General features: G+C 46.0%; 1 protein-coding gene across 8 annotated transcripts in view; it reads left to right on the top strand.

Moving 5' to 3' along the window:
- Positions 1-15,975, top strand: part of Mdr49 (Multi drug resistance 49) — a 178,276-nt gene that overhangs the window by 85,408 nt on the left and 76,893 nt on the right. The window contains exons 1-2 of one of the 8 annotated variants that reach the window (XM_076520297.1): positions 2,524-2,735; positions 9,360-9,823. The exons of 6 other annotated variants lie outside the window; for them this stretch is intronic. The gene's annotated coding sequence lies outside the window, so the exon portion shown is untranslated. Of the gene's footprint in view, positions 1-2,523; positions 2,736-9,359; positions 9,824-15,975 lie in introns of those variants that run through there. One more of the 8 variants, XM_076520300.1, reaches the window with a different exon arrangement.

Consider the following 15,975-nt stretch of genomic DNA (forward strand, 5'->3'; position numbering starts at 1 on the left):
TGCTTCGAATGAACCGAGGAATTGTATAAACATTTTTCTTAAATTATTCTATCTGCAATAAATTCTCCTTCATCCTTTCTTCAGCTTGCAAACGCAAGTGGGCGATTTGGGATCTCTTTTATAATTGTTGACAATCGGAAACTGTAAAAATAAGCCGCGAGACTCGAATAATCGCATCTCCCTTGTCCAGATGGTTCATTTTTGTTCGCAAGCCGAAGGAAAAATTAGGGAGAATTTCGAAATCGAGCCTTTTATTCTTTAGAATTCTCTAGAATTCACGATTCGCGCCGGGCCGCGGTGTTCCGTGAAATTTCTGACCCTGCGAGTCAGCAGATCGAGCTCGGTAGGGGCGCGCGGAGGGTCGCTGAGGGCCGGCGAAGCGATCCTTCACCGGGCTGCTGCCCGGAAAATATTTCATAGCGGACTTATTGCGAGCAGAGCGGACCCGCAACCGGCGGCGGATGAATATTAAGAGCCCGGCCGGGAAGTCTGCGGTATCTCGGATTTCGAAGGCGAGAGTCGGCGAGACCGCTCTCCCGATAGAGGGCCGATTTAATCCGGCCGGAAACCGGTGTCTGACAAATCGGCCGGATTATATCCATTCATCAGCGAGCAGGCCGCAGTCTGTTTGCGCGCGTTGCGCTCCAGCAACCCACATTTATCTCGTGCCAAGCCTGCGCTTTCGTATTTACGGCGCGCAGTGTACGGCTCGCCGCGCCGCGGACCTCGGTCGCTCGCCGGACGTTTCTCTCTCCCTGCTTTCGTTTTTTTTCCGGCCGCGTCGCGATCGATCGATCGAACCTCGAGCCTGCCTCGGCCGAGATCGCGATCGATTCCATATCCGAGCGAATTATTCCGTATCCCCTGTCGATCGATCGCTCGTCGGCGAGCTGGCTGACATGTGCGAGCGAACTTAGGTTGCTGGGCCGGCTTTATCGGATCGGCGGACGTCATCGATTGCTATTTTTGCGTCGAGTTCTCGGCACACGTGTCTCGCGGAGATTCGCGGATCCTATCGTTCGGCGATCTATTGCTGGCACAGCGTTATCGAGTTTAGGTTTTAGGCAGTTTCCCGTTGGATCCGCGGAGCCTAGTTTTCTCCCCGCATTTTGCACGAAGATGATGCTTGCATCGGGATCGGATATGTCCCTTTCCGGCTTCTTCTAGACATTCGATCATAGTACACTTGGTTAAAAGTGTTCGACCACCTTTTGAAACGCGGTAAGTTTTTTCAAACTGGTCCAATTGACTTCAAGCTTTCTTTGGCATTAACTCTTTCAGGCACATTTCTAGATCAAGATTTCTAGAACATTTCGATCCTCGAAATATTGCGGTATTTTAGTCCCACCCTGTAACAACAGATCGAATTGAATTATTATTATTTTATGTTTTTATACCATGCGATTCCTTTGTTAATAAAAATATACCATTTCTTTCTTTTTTAATTTAAAACGCGATAAAATTTCTGTGCAACGTGGGCCTATTTTATTTTCTGAAATCCCGTGCCTTAAAGAGTTAATTCGTAGCGACTATACTGTATAAATATAATGTATAATTTCATTTGTTATTTGAAAATTCTGGTGTGCAAAGATTACATTTCAAGACGCGAGTCAAAATCTTCGAAAATGGGACTTCGATACGAATCAAATGCAATTTCAACCCCTTCATTGGCAACAGTTATCATACATTGTTATCATATAATTATCGTATAATTATCATACAATTATACAACATGGGACTATTTTATTCTCTGAAATCCCGTGGCCCAAAGAATCAAAGGAACTGGTTTGTTCCGACCTATCGATCAACAGTGTCCATAATTTCGAGTTCGATCGACCTACGAGTCGTCGAACGCGCCTCTTCCAGGCAGAGAACGATCCACCCTCTCCTATCAACGTACCCCGAACATCCCCAGGAACACCGGATTCCGGCGAAAAGGAATATCCGCAGCGTTGACAGCAGTACCCATCGATCGCGGGCCGATCGTCGGCAGGGGATCGGACGAACTCTCTCCGGGCAGCTCGAATCCGAAGCGGTGTCCGCGTATTCAACAGCGTCACCGAAAAGAAAAGTGTTTGGCAAGCGGAAACGGGGACGTCGATCGTGGAAACAGGCTTGACGCCTTGTCGTCGGACGGCGGAGCGGCGTCGTCAGTCGCGAGTGTCTCGCCGCGCGTCACCGCGGCTCGGGCTCGGCTCGGGCTCGGGCTCGAGCACCGTCGAGCCGTTCGTCGGACGTCACCGTTCCGAGCCTCAGGGGCGTCGCGACGCCGCGGCGCGCCAGGCGGATCGGGAAATCGCGAGAGAGAGAGAGAGAGAGAGAGAGAGAGCGAGAGAGAGAGAGAGAGAGAGAGAGAGAGAGAGAGCCGCAGTCGCGTCGGCGGTCGGCGGCAGCCTCGTTCCCAGAATTTCGACGATATCCGGCTCGCGCCGGTTCCCGCTGGCTCGCTTCCGATCTCTCGGCTCTGCTCTCGAGGCGTCGCTCGGCGAAACGGCGTCGTCGACGTCGACGTCGACGTGTCGCGTCCCTTTTCGACGAGTCGCGTCCGCTTGGATCCGAGGGGATGAAAAAGAGGGGACACGGCGTCGTTGCGTAAGCGTCTGGACGCCGAGCCGCCGTTGCGTCAGTCGTTCGAAAGCTACTAAGCATCGCGGTCCACGAAAACTCGAAGCCCGACACACACCGAGAGACAGAGAGAAAGAGAGAAAGAGAGAACCGGCGGCCGCTGCGAACGCGTGAGTCTCGCCGATCCGGGCCGATCCGGGCCGGCTCGATCGGAACCACGGGCCACGAGAGGGGGATCCACCGTTCCACGTGCTCACGGGGTTCCTGCGCCCTCACGGCTGCTGGCTGGGTCTCCTCGGCCGGTTCAAGGTCGCCGCGTCCGACCTGCTCCCCCGTGTCCCGGACCTTGGCGCCGCGGGATCTCAAGGTCAATGCCACGGCGTCGCCTCGCAACGGCAACGGGCCGCCCAGCCGTCTCCTCAGCCTCCTCCGGAGATATCGGGATGGTTTTATGGTGACACGCGTCTTTAAAGGGACCGCGTCGAATCTCGCGTCCTCTCGATCCGTCGATCCGTCGATCCGTCGATCCCCGACGCGTCCACGCTACGCTTATCCGACCACCGCGCGGTTACGTAAGACGCGCGCTCGTTGCTCCTCGACACCGAAGATGATCCGCTAGTTCTCGAACTTGGGTTTTTCGGCGGATTTTCGTCGGCGCGATTGCTAGCCGAGATCTACGGCCAGATTAGATCCGAGATGGATAGGTAGAACACGTGTCGTCGACGGCCGGATCGTCGATACCGCGTCGTCGTCGTCGTCGTCGTCGTCGTCCCCGCTTTCACGATCATGTCGGCCACTCTTCTACAGTGTTCCACGAGTTCGGTGTTCGGCTACCCGGAGATTCGAGGTGTTAGTTTTCCACGTATATGTGAATCGATGGCCAGTTGCTGGAACCCGCCGTTTCAGGCGCTGCAGGAGAACAACGTTTCGGAAGTGGTGGTAGTGGGTGCAAGGTCGTTCACATAAGGGTTGATATTCCCGTCCCCACTCTCTTTCCTGGAGCCGCTCGGAATTTTCTCTTTGCTTCTTCCCTCCACGCGGTACGCTCGTCGACCATGCTTTCGCCGCGGACGAAAATTTTGAATCGATTAAAGATGACAGTCGGGTTAATTTTGTAGCTAAAAAAACGTAAATTCCTGTGCGAATGCATCTAATATCGATACGATTAATGTCTTTTTTTTATCGATTAAAAAATCTGGTTTATGCGAAATAGAAACAATCTGCTTCGTCTCGGAAGAACTTTATTAAATTGGTCGAAAAATTGATAAATAATGCTTGAGATGTTTCGATGCTTGTCACTGATAAACTGAATTTTATGCATTAATTATAGCAGCGATTTGTGCTACGCTTACTTTATATATTATTATATATATTTATTTATGTTATTATATATATTATTATATATATTATTATTCAATTTATTTCAATTACGCTTTATGCGATTGCGAACAAAAATTAGTCGACTTAAAATTTTCGACTCGAATCGATAATATTTGTGTAAAGCTTGATAGTTTAACGAACGCCTGTCTTGTTAAATTGAAAGCACGTATTACGGTGAAGCATGTAAAACGTTGTTTATAGTAAAATTAACCCTTTGCACTCGGAACAGATTTTGCAAACATCGTGATATTTCGTTGCACAGAGAGTCGAGTTGAAAGAAAAATCATTATGCTCGAAAATTGTACAGTAACTGACAAATAAAATATTTTATGTTGTTATTTATGCATTTCACGTTATGATCGCATTACAGTACAGTGTCGCTATATCGGCGACATCCGAGTGCAAAGAGTTAACATTTTTGTGCACACTATGCAACGATAATTCATTCTTCAAAATGTGATAACTTTTTTTGGAGAACTATTTATTTAGACTGAATATTTTTAAATAATAGAGCGAGACCAATCTGCTAGGCCATAGCTAGAATGCTTTCTTTAAGGGTTGCTACTGCTTAGAATGCCAAAAAATAAAAATAAAAAACTCTTGTTTTTTAACTCATCTATCTGAGCCTGCAACGAAAACTTGAACAAATTCTTTTGTAGATCTCGATAAGTTCTATGCACGTTAAAAATTTCACTCTCATTTCTCGAGCACGATTTCTCGATTTTTCGACCACGTCTCTCAGACGTGATTGTAGGACAAAGGGTGTGAGCGTCGATTGAAAGTAAAAAATCCACGAACAGAGATTTCAGTAAATCCTAATAAATTAAAGGGGAACGAAGTATCAAGGTATCGGTTCTGCACGCTGCGGCGTCGGATGCAGCGGTCCGCTTTAAGGTGGCGCGTCACTTTCCAACCTCGAATTTTTCCCCGACCCGGTACCCTCGTTAAACGTTAGTGGCCGAGTTCGTCGCAATGACGCAGGTTCGCCGGGTGCTCCGAATGTTTCCGTCGACGGATCGGCGCGGCGCATCGACGTTTCTGCGGGCTTATCGACCGAGACTCCTCGATAAAACCGGCCGCGGCCGATCGTGCCGATTCGCGAGCCTCGTCGCGGACACCGCGGTTCCGCGAACGTCGACGGAACAACCGAGATTCCGTTGTCTCAGAAATTGCATCTTTTTTCCCCTGGATCTCGCGACGTCTCGCGGCAGTGCCGTTCGATCGAAGGAAGACGGATTCTCGTCGAAGTTTCGAAGAACTCCGCCTCGGAGCCGATTCTCCATTGTGTTCTCCTCGCACGTGGCCGATGTTCGTCGATATCGTGCGAGCAAATAATAATAATATCCGGAAGACGTCGACGATTTTTTTGACATTTTCCCAGCGCTTCTGTGCTCTACGGATCGTAGAATTTTTCGTCAGTTTACAGTGTCACGTGTCCGAAGTCTGTAATTAGATGCACGTACCGGGGGACCAGTTCTCTCTGGAAATATTCGGATGACGCTATGTTTAGCCCGATAATTGGTTTCTTTTCGTGCCTAGAATGTCGATAGACCGGACCTCCTCCGGTTTACGAGGCAATCTCGTTGATTCGGTCGGGTAATAACAGCGTAGGGCGAACGCTAACTGAATTTTCACGTTTCGATCACCGCCAGCCGGCTCCTAACTTTCGTCGTTTCTTATTCTGTGATCGTAAAAGCTGCGCGGATGATTCTTACGCGAAAGTGTTCTTTAAACTCTTCCGAACGCGACGATGTACACTTTTCCAACATTATAAACATCTGAATATCTTTAAATAATTTAAGAAGAGACGCGTGTCCGAGGAGATTGGAGCGTCGGAAGCGTCTCGCACTCTCTCTTTAAAAATTATTTACGCGCGTTTAAATATTTACAATCTAACCGATATGTACAGCGTTGTATTCGGGAGAGTTCGCAGAATCGTTTCACGTAAAAATCGTTCGTATATCGTTCGTTATCGAGACAGGAAAACATATTTAAAATCGAGAAACGTCGAGCACTCGGTTTCCGTCGGACGGAAAGATTATGCGAACGATAGCGGATTAGGCGATTTCGACGGTACCAGAAACGATCGTGGATTGCGAAGTACTATCGGGTAGTATCGGGTCTAATTTTAGAGGCCGGGTCCTGTGTGAATCGTCCGGTATTGTGGCGCGCACGATAACGAAACACTCGAGTTGGCGCTGCGTTAACTGTTTTGATCGGTGTGGTAGTACTCGAAACGAACGCGACGATTGCGTATGATTTTCTTGTCTCCGACAAGCGTGGACGACAATTAGAATTTTGGGCGTTATTCAGGACACAATTGTTGGACCACGGTTAAATCTGGTGACCATTTAACGCGATCAGCGTCGAGCCAAGTTTCTTCTCTTCCCATTCATTGTTGCGCGCATCGTGTTTGTAAACAGAACCTCGGCGACGTCTTGCGACGCTTACGAGACCAAAGGGGTAATCGAACCGAGAGGAACATTTTGATTTAACCGGTTAGCTGTGGCGCCTCGTTTTCGAGCGACGACGAGTATGCTCGTCGAACGCGGAGCAAGCGCCGCGGTTAAAATATTGGATCGAAAAGACGGTTTTATTTGATAAAATTCACAATTTTATCACCGATATTTACTCATTCACTTGACATTAATATATACTGCATACGTAATGAACGAAAACCGCAGGAGAAATCAAATACTTGCGAAAGTTACAAATTCAGATTTCGCGATTCTTTTCTAATCTTATTTTTATAACAGTGTAAACACCTTCGTGCAGGCCTCGAAGTATTCGAAAAATCTTGAAATTCGAGAATATGTTTTTATTTTCACTGAAATTACAATTTAAATGGCCAATGATCGCTGCTTTTTACGCGCGACGAGTATACTCGTCGCGACAGAAAATACTGTCATTTCTTCGTGACGAGTATACTCGTCGAGCACAGCTAACTGGTTAATTCGAGCACGACGAGGTATTAGAAAATTGAACCGCTCGTGAAACAAGATAGTTGAGAGTACTCGAGTTTAATTTGTTCTCCATAGACTCGTCCGATGAAATTCACAGCCTTTACGCGAACTCGATGGAAACTTTGTCGAAGCGTAGGATGTGTAATAAGGATTATCTGAATACAATTGTATCGAGCCATCGGGTCGATCACGATTGGATAGACCGCGTTTCTTCGAAGCGGTCGCCGAAGAGTCCAATTTTGTTGACCAATAAGTCCCCCGCGGCACTCGACGCGTTCCGTATTATCGATAAATCTACGGCGATTGTCTCGGTGTGTACGCTTTCTCGCGCCATAGATAATCGGGCTTAAGCCGGAATATATGCAGTATCATAGACGATAACTCGATAAGACGTCACGATATATAATGAGTAGCGAAATGAGAACGGCGGCAATCTATCATGTAAAACCATTATTTCGTACAGATTGCATTACTTGCAAACCCGTCGGAATTCCCGTTGTTGTTTAGCCGCGAAATCTGTACGCGATATCAAAGCTATCCGGGATTATATAGATAACAAATGTAAATTTTCCCCGAGTTGGTAGCGTTAGGCGGGTTTCGACTCTCGTTTGACAGTGCTTGTTTTAACATCCGGGTATCTGCGCTAATATTTACTTTCCCGACGTTTACACACAATGATGCAAGTTCCCAAAATACTTGCGCAAATCGGATCTTCCACGTCCGATCGTTCTTGATTAACCCTTGCTCCCCTACCCTTGACCTGACCCTTCTTTTCTCGTTCTCATAATTTCAGTGCCTATTTTGATCGTTTCAACGACCTCGTATCATATCGTTCTGTTTTATTTTCCTAATTTCTATTTTATATTTAAATATATTGATCGCTCACTTTATCTTCAATTGTATCTTCTCTTTACTCGTATCATCTCTTTTCCTTTTTCTTTACTTATTCTTTGATATGCTAGTTGTACGGCATATTCTCATATTATAACACTGAGACTGTTTCCCTTTGATCAAATAAATATTATTTTTATCATTATTATAATCTTGAAATAACCTTGACCGCTCACGTTATCTTCAATTGTATCTTCTCTTTACTCGTATCATCTCTTTTCCTTTTTCTTTACTTATTCTTTGATATGCTAGTTGTACGGCATATTCTCATATTATGACACAGAGACTGTCTCCCTTTGATCAAATAAATATTATTTTTATCATTATTATAATCTTGAAATAACCTTGATCGTTCACTTTATCTTCAATTGTATCTTCTTTTTATCCGTGTATCATATTTTTTCCTTTTTTTTTGCTACTTGAACGACATGTTCTCATATTATAACACAGAGACTTTCTCCCTTCGATCAAATAAATATTATCGTTATAATAAACTATTCTTGGACAGTCCAAAAAGACCGTCCAAGTTGCAAAAGACCGTCCAGAAGACTCGACGGAAATCCAACGAACTCCAGTAGAAAACAAGCCGCGGCAAACCCAAAACAAACCATCGAAATTTATCGCAAAAGTAGATAAAGATCGTCCGAAAGAGCGTCGATTATCAATCGCGACGCGACTTTCCAAAGCGAACGAACGCCCTGAAACCGCAACAAGCCCGAGAGAATCGCCGAAGAACGATCGCGGAAGCGATATCGATGACGGCACACCTCCGCCGTGCTCTAAAATCGATCGTAAACCCGCCCCGATTTCAGGATCGTTCGAAAACATTGAATGAAATCACCGTAAAGCACGCCGAACCGTAGCAAAAGCTCCCCACCACCCGTATCTCCGAAAAGCATCGTCGAAATCTCCGTTGCTGACCCGAGGAACCGACTCTATCTCGTTCCGAAATCGATCGTAAAAACGATCCACGTTCCACGGTTTTTTCCGAAACGTTAAATCGAACCGAAATGCGGCCGAACTCTAGCGGGCCGCAATAAACCGCGGCGAAATTCCGAAAATAATCGTAGAAAACAGGACAGGCGCGCTCGCGCGGCACCCCGAGGAGAAGTCCGTCCTAGCTTCGGCATCGATCGTAAAAGAATTTACGTCTCGCGACTCGCCGAAACGTTCGATCAAACCCGCGCACGAGGCTCTAGCGGATCGTCGTAAAGCGTGGCGAAACTCCGAAAACAATCGGGAAGATCGGCGTCGGCGGTCCCGACGGATCGCCGCGATCACCGCCGCGATCTCGCTCCGGGATCGATCGCGGTGCACCGCCGCTGTCCGGCAGGAGGGCGCGAATCGACCGGGTCACTCGGCGGGCTCCGATGAATAATTTATAAATCACCGAGGCGACGATCATCGGGCCTAGGATTCGGTGTCACGGGGGGGCCGGTGGGCCGCGGCGACGGCCGCCACGACCGGCTACGAGGAAGCCCGGCCGCGAGTGAATTCCGGGAGCCAGCCTTATCTCGTTGATGTCACCTCGAGCGTATAAAAGACAGGCTCTTTCGACAGGTGGCTTCAGTAATTCGTACTCCCGCGAGGAAGCCCGTGCCGGGACCGATTCTGTCGGCCGCGTGTGTGCCATCCCCAGCTCGTCGTCCTCGTCGTCAGCGTAGTCGTCAACGTAGTCGTCGGCGTAGTCGACAACGTGATTTACCGGTGATCAACGTCGATCGCGTACGCATCCATCGTCATCCCCCTAAACGACCGCAGCCCGAAGCAAGCCCGAGTCCGGTCGGTCCTCGTCGTCCATCGTCGTCGCCCCTGGCGAGTCCTTCCGCTCGAAAGGTAGACAGCCTGTGCTCCCGTGCACACGACCTTCGGAGACTCCGCGCACTGTCATAGTGACCCGCATAGTGACGCCCGGTGAGGTCGCGAGGGACACTTATGAAGGGGTCCGTCAACGCACCGAGGCCCATCGTTGATCAGAACAGATATATTTGGGATAACGACTGGAAGCAGTAGACGCTGACAAGGTACGTGTCGTTGAGACCCCCCGGTGCCGTGTTCCTAATTAGTGACAGATCGTTCATTGTAACCGAGGCGACAATGACCGTTCGACTCGCAGTCGAGATCGACCGATGTTTCCGCTGCTTCTCTGTTTCTTTTTTCGTTTTCTCTGCCTTCTCGCGATCTCCTGTTTTCGGAGAAAACGTGCGAAAAGCGTGGACACTTTGTTGCTTGATTCTACTTTTGTGTCGTCGATTTCCTTGCGCTGTCGAACCGAGGAACGTTATTATTTATTAATCGAACGGGCGATAAATTGTTACTAGACTGCGGATCTTTGTGCAAAATAATATTTGTCCGTATCAATTGCAAAACGTAGGAGGATCTTGTTTTTATTGTAAATAATTTTTATAAGTTGTAATTAACATGTCTTTGGTTTATTTTAATTTTATCATAATTCTATGTTTCGTTTATACATTTTCCCCTTGAATGAATAAAATTCGCAGTTTCTTTAGACTGCATATTATCATTATAACCCTGTATACAGTGATTCAGTTCGAAATTCAATTAGAAATTCAATTTGATATTGAATTCGAAATTCAGTTCGCGAAATTCAGTTCGCGAAATTCAGTTCGCGAAATTCAGTTCGAAATTCAATTTGATATTGAATTCGGAATTCAATTCGAAATTCAGTTCGAAATACAATTCGGAATTCAATTCGGAATTCAGTTCGAAATTCAATTCGGAATTCAATTCGAAATTCAGTTCGAAATTCAATTCGGAATTCAGTTTGAAATTCAATTTGATATAGAATTCGATGTTGAATTCGAAATTCAGTTCGAACACAGCATCACCGAGATTACATCTACGAATTCAATGGTTCCATTTGAACCCCGGCAATTTCATCGTTCAGTTAGTCGAACGTCGTAATACTATAAATGTTTGGAACACGTCAAATAGTAATATCTTAGCCCTTTCGTTACGGTACCGAATCCTGCTGTAGTACAACGTGTACCTGCCGTATAATATTGTAACCCCTTAACTACTCTCGGATAGCGGGCAAAGGTATGAATCGCGAACAGAGGCGCAAGGTTCGAAGTTAGTTCGAAGCCGGCAACGCGAACGATGAATCAGGGGCAAACCAGAAAATAGACTTCATCACGGGGATGAGTTTCGGAGAGCTCTGGTCGGCTATCGTTGTTGCGTTACACTCGGAGAGAAGATAGGAGGCGAGCGTGTCTACGCCGATTCACTCTTGACGGTTGTTGCTCTCGGATACGAGAGGTAGAACTCGCGGGGAGATACACACTTCGAAGTTTGCCCTGTGTCAACAAGTTGCGTTTAGATCGAGATCCGCGGTTTAAGGCGGAACTCGAGTCATTGTTAGCCGAACGATCAACGACAGCGTCTACGTAATCGCTTTCGGCCGGAGTTCGGTGATTTATTAATTTATGGGGAGAACCGACCGAAGAACTTCGTTCCGTTGTTGTCTTTCGCGGCTTTTAGGTTCACCGCTTCTACCGTTTACCGTAAACACCGGCGTTAGAGCGACTGTCGGCATTCTACGGAACGCTTTGTCGCCATTGTCTGACACGCGCGAGAATCCGACTTCGCGTCCGACTTCCCGTTCCGACGAGTCTATGCGGATAAACTCGAAAAGACGATCGAAGAGAGCGATGTTAAAAATAACGGCGTCGGGGACGAACAAGCGTTAATTGTTAGATACAGCGAGTTCGATGTTCAACGAGCTTCCTATTGCCGTTGCGAATAGTCGACGACATTTGAGCCGTTTATTTTGAAAGTGGCATAGGTCACTTCTTTTTTTTTATTTAAATGAAAAGATACCGTTCAATTGTAATTAGTGTTACCATTTTGTCGCAGGGGTTACTGCGACGGTTTATATAAAATAATTCGAGAGAGTTTTTTTGGTTTTTATATAACGAGAACTTTAATATAACTTGTAACAAAAGGCGATGAGGTACAGTGTGTAGAAGGTAAAGGTAAACGAGTGACGGAAATATGGACACGTTGAGAGTCGGAGGAAAACTTGCTAACTGACTTCTCTCGGTCGAGAGGTCCTCGTATTTATTGGTAAGGGAAAGTCCTTGAAATTGGTAAGGGAAAGTCCTTGGGAAGGGCGAAGGCCTTTCCCGAAGATTTTCCGACCGGGGTGATCCGGGACCTATGGTCCGAAGCTGTGTCCCAACGTTTTTATTGTTTTATTGCGGGGTGTACGCCTTGCGTCGGGAAAACCCGAAAAAGGCATATGCACACCCCGCTTTTGAAGGACGTGTCTTTTTATGTCTGGTCCGCCACACCATTAACTCGATCTTTTTGAAAAAGTGACTTATGCCACTTTCAAAATAAACGGCTCATTTGTCCTCGACGCGACTTTTATCCGTCGATCTAGATTGCCTCCGTGATCGATCGTTGTTCATTTCTTTATTTAGAAGGTCTATTAATAGCCGCTAATTCCAGGCGATCGATGCATTATTCTCGATACGCTCTCTTCGGTTTCGCGGCAGGTCGTTTTCGTCCGATCTCGCTGGTCCCGCAACGTGTATCGTTCGCAACCATTGGTTCGTTGATCCCTGGCGAACGCATCGCTTGTTAAGAACACTGTGCCGGCTAGCGTGATCGACGGAAAACGTCAAAAGCACGTGCTGCACCGAATGCAACAGGGAAGCCGGATTTCTGCGTCGGTCCGACCTGTCGTCCACGATTCGCTCTCTCGGATTAACTTTGCCCTTTTGCTTGCAAGCTTGATCCGGACATCGTGATTATGTTTATCCTGATATGTCTGCAATTTATTAAAATTTCGTAGATTTATAATTTACTACAATTTCTTCGATTTATAATTTATTAAAAATTCATAGATCTTTGATTCGCTAAAATGTCTTAGATTTATAATTTATTAAAATATCTTAGATCTATGATTGATTAAAATTTCTTAGATTCATAGTTTATTAAAATTTCTTAGCTCGTGGAATGTTCATAGAAACAAATATAATTTCGAGTCGAGAATTTAACTTTTTAAAAGCTCACGGTCGAAAATGTTTTATACGGTCTGGATTTGTGTGCCAAATAAATTTATGATATTATTAAAGAATGGACGAAACGTCTATGACTACTATTAAATTTATTTGGCATACAACTTTATGATATTATTAAAGAATCGACGAAGCGTCTATGACTACTATTAAAGTTAAAAATATTTACGTCGATTCTCTAAATAAAATGAAAATAGTAATACCGATAGAAATTCCGTCCACTCTGTAATAATAATATAAAGTTTGAAATATTTCGTTGACACCTGAAATTCGTTTAATCTTTCCGCGATTGTATGACACACCTCCTCGTGTTTGCTATATAAAATCTGCCGTCTCACGACGCTAGTTCCAATCTTTTAGGGTTAGAGCATCGATAGTGGACGCACTTCTTCGGAGCCTCTGCGCCGAGAATAATATTTACCCACGGTCTCTACGGAGCGAGAGACCAACTACGGAGTTGTCATTGCGAGAGGAAAAGCGAACCGCGCGACAACGCTCGCCGCTCTCGCTATTTTAATTTCGCTCCGAAATTTGCCCGCCTCTGCCTTCCCCGGCTGCTATTTGCCACCGTGCCGGAGGCGTGCGCCGGATGAACACAGTGTTTGCACGCTCCGATCATTTACAATAATAAATACACCGAATGTAGTCGAGGTTCGCATCGCGCTGTACACCGAAACACGAATGGCCGGCGATTTTTTTTTGTTTTTCAAACAAAAATTCCGCCCGGCCTCGAAGCTTTTTTGCAGTTACTCGAAAGATATTTATTGCAACACGCGAAACGAGACTGTTTCCCCGTGAAACAATTTTTGCAAATAATTCTTCCAACAACAAAAAAAAAAAAAGTGATTCGTATTTGTCCTTTGCCAACCATTGGATCGTTGTTGCGAAAGTAATTCCGGTATTTTTGTAAGCTGTCTATTTGCAGAACCGAGATCACTTTTGCAACGTTACTTTCGATATTCTCGATGTTTCGTCGATTGGATCTGCGACGCTTCGCTCGGAAATCTCTTCGGAAAATTTGTCATTAGCAGACTTGCGGATTTTTGTGCGAACTTTTACGATTTGAAAATCCGTTTTGTACAAATTTAAGCAAGAAAAAGATTTTTTACAGCAACTGGAAAATAATTAATGAATAGAATAGAAGAATAATGCGCTTAGTTCTCGTTTTAATATATACGTTTAATTGCATTTTAAAAACTTGCATATACACCATAAATGCATAAACAAGCGTAGCGTAGTCATTCGAGAGCATTTTGTATATTTATACTGAAACGGTCGAAGCACCGAACCGCATCGCAGGAACACGTGCGATTTTATAATCACTGATAAGATTCGCTTAGAGAGAGAGAGCGACAGAGAGAAAGAGAGAGAGAGAGAGAGAGAGAGAGAGAGAGAGAGGGGAGGGAGAGAGCCGCGAGCAGCGCATCGCAAGCAAATCTTCGGAAACTAATTTCGCCGCCGTGCCAAAAAATCGTACGCCGCCGCTGTTAAGAGCGCTGGGCAATTCGATTAGCCTCGTCGTTTCGGAAAGCACTCTCCAATCATCTGTCCATCGCGCAAGAAAATTCCGTCGCGTCCGCAGGCGGACGGCACGCATGAAGCTCGGCGGAATCCGATCGATTCTCCACTCCGCCGTTAATTTTGGTCGGGAAGTTTGAATTCAATCACGCCCAGCTAGATTGCTAAAAAAAGGGGGAGCACGGTCCGCTAATCAACGAAGTTTTCGTATGCATCGAAGCCTCGGAATTAAAATTCAAAGGCACGGATCGGCTCGGCTCGTCGCGGGTCGGAGCGGGACGGAGCGGAGCCGACGCGCTAGGAAAGCTCTTGGGGCCGTGCTCCCAAAATAATCATCGTCCGTGTATAATGTTTATTAAGCGGGGCTGCAAACTGGCACAAGGTTCGGCCAGAGGATAGCCGTGTTCGTTGACCCAGATGGGCCGGGACCGGCCGGGACCGACGGATTTTTCGCGACGGGCCGCGCAAATCCGCGCGACCATTTTAATATCGGCGAAATGAAGTCCGATCCCGGGTCCCCGCACGCCGCGACAGCCCCCCGTTAATATCGTTCGAAATAAAGCCCCGTTGATCTCTGTCGGCGACGCGGCCGCAGATTTGTGTCGCGCCAAAATTTCGAGCGGACGGAAACGCTCCGCGCGGCTGGAGAACGCGCCGCGCCACGCCGCGTCTCGCGAGCTGTCCGCGCCGGAAAAATGTAATCGGGCGAAAAGTAATCGTAAAATAATAATGAACGATTATAATTCGTTAAATTGTTTCAGCTAATTTATAATATTTTATAACAACCAGCGAATTGTAATCCCGCACTGACGCTCGGATTGTCCACAAAAATGGACAATTTGGGAACAGAAGACACGATTATTCGAGTCTTGCACCCTCGTTTTTATAGTTATTGAGAATCGGTAATTATAAAAACGAGGCGCAAGACTCAAATTAATCGTATCTCCTTTTCTCAAATTGTCCATTTCTGTGGACAATCTGAGCGTCAACTAGAGAGACATTACTGTACTTATTTATTTAGAAAGAAGAAACGACGTCCAGAACAGATCTCTACAAAATTGTGTTAATACTTGTTCGACGTTTCTTGAACATCAGAGTTCCAGTAATTTCACAATTTTCTCTGATAAATAATCAGGACATCTTAACACTTCCACGACCGCGCTAGAAACCTCAAAAGTTTCATAAAATTGAAGTATTTCACTCAATTAAATAAAAATTATAAAGCGTACATATATTGCATCAATTACTTCTTCAACGTTCGTACATCTTGCAAATCTTAATAAAATTAAGCAGTCATTTTTAATCAGACGTGGAAGATTTCCCCAATCGGTCATCGATCGACTGAGTTTAAAACGGCGAGATCTCCCCATTCGGTTGGCTAAGTATTAAATAGTCCGATTGCGAATAACGAAGTGTTCGACTTCGTGTCTCGAACGACAAGTTAACTAGACTGTCCTTGTGCACCTGCAGCACCTGCAAACACGGAAACACGGGAAATTATGTCTACAAAAGTGCAATCCATGACTGCGAATAAACTAAGTTTGGACATTTGCAGCAGCCTAGTGGCTGCTTCGAAAGGCTTCCAAGAGAAAATTGCCGACTTATTCCGACTT

Source organism: Megalopta genalis, chromosome 3 (genome assembly GCF_051020955.1).
Source record: "Megalopta genalis isolate 19385.01 chromosome 3, iyMegGena1_principal, whole genome shotgun sequence".
Classification (NCBI taxonomy): Eukaryota; Metazoa; Arthropoda; class Insecta; order Hymenoptera; family Halictidae; genus Megalopta; species Megalopta genalis.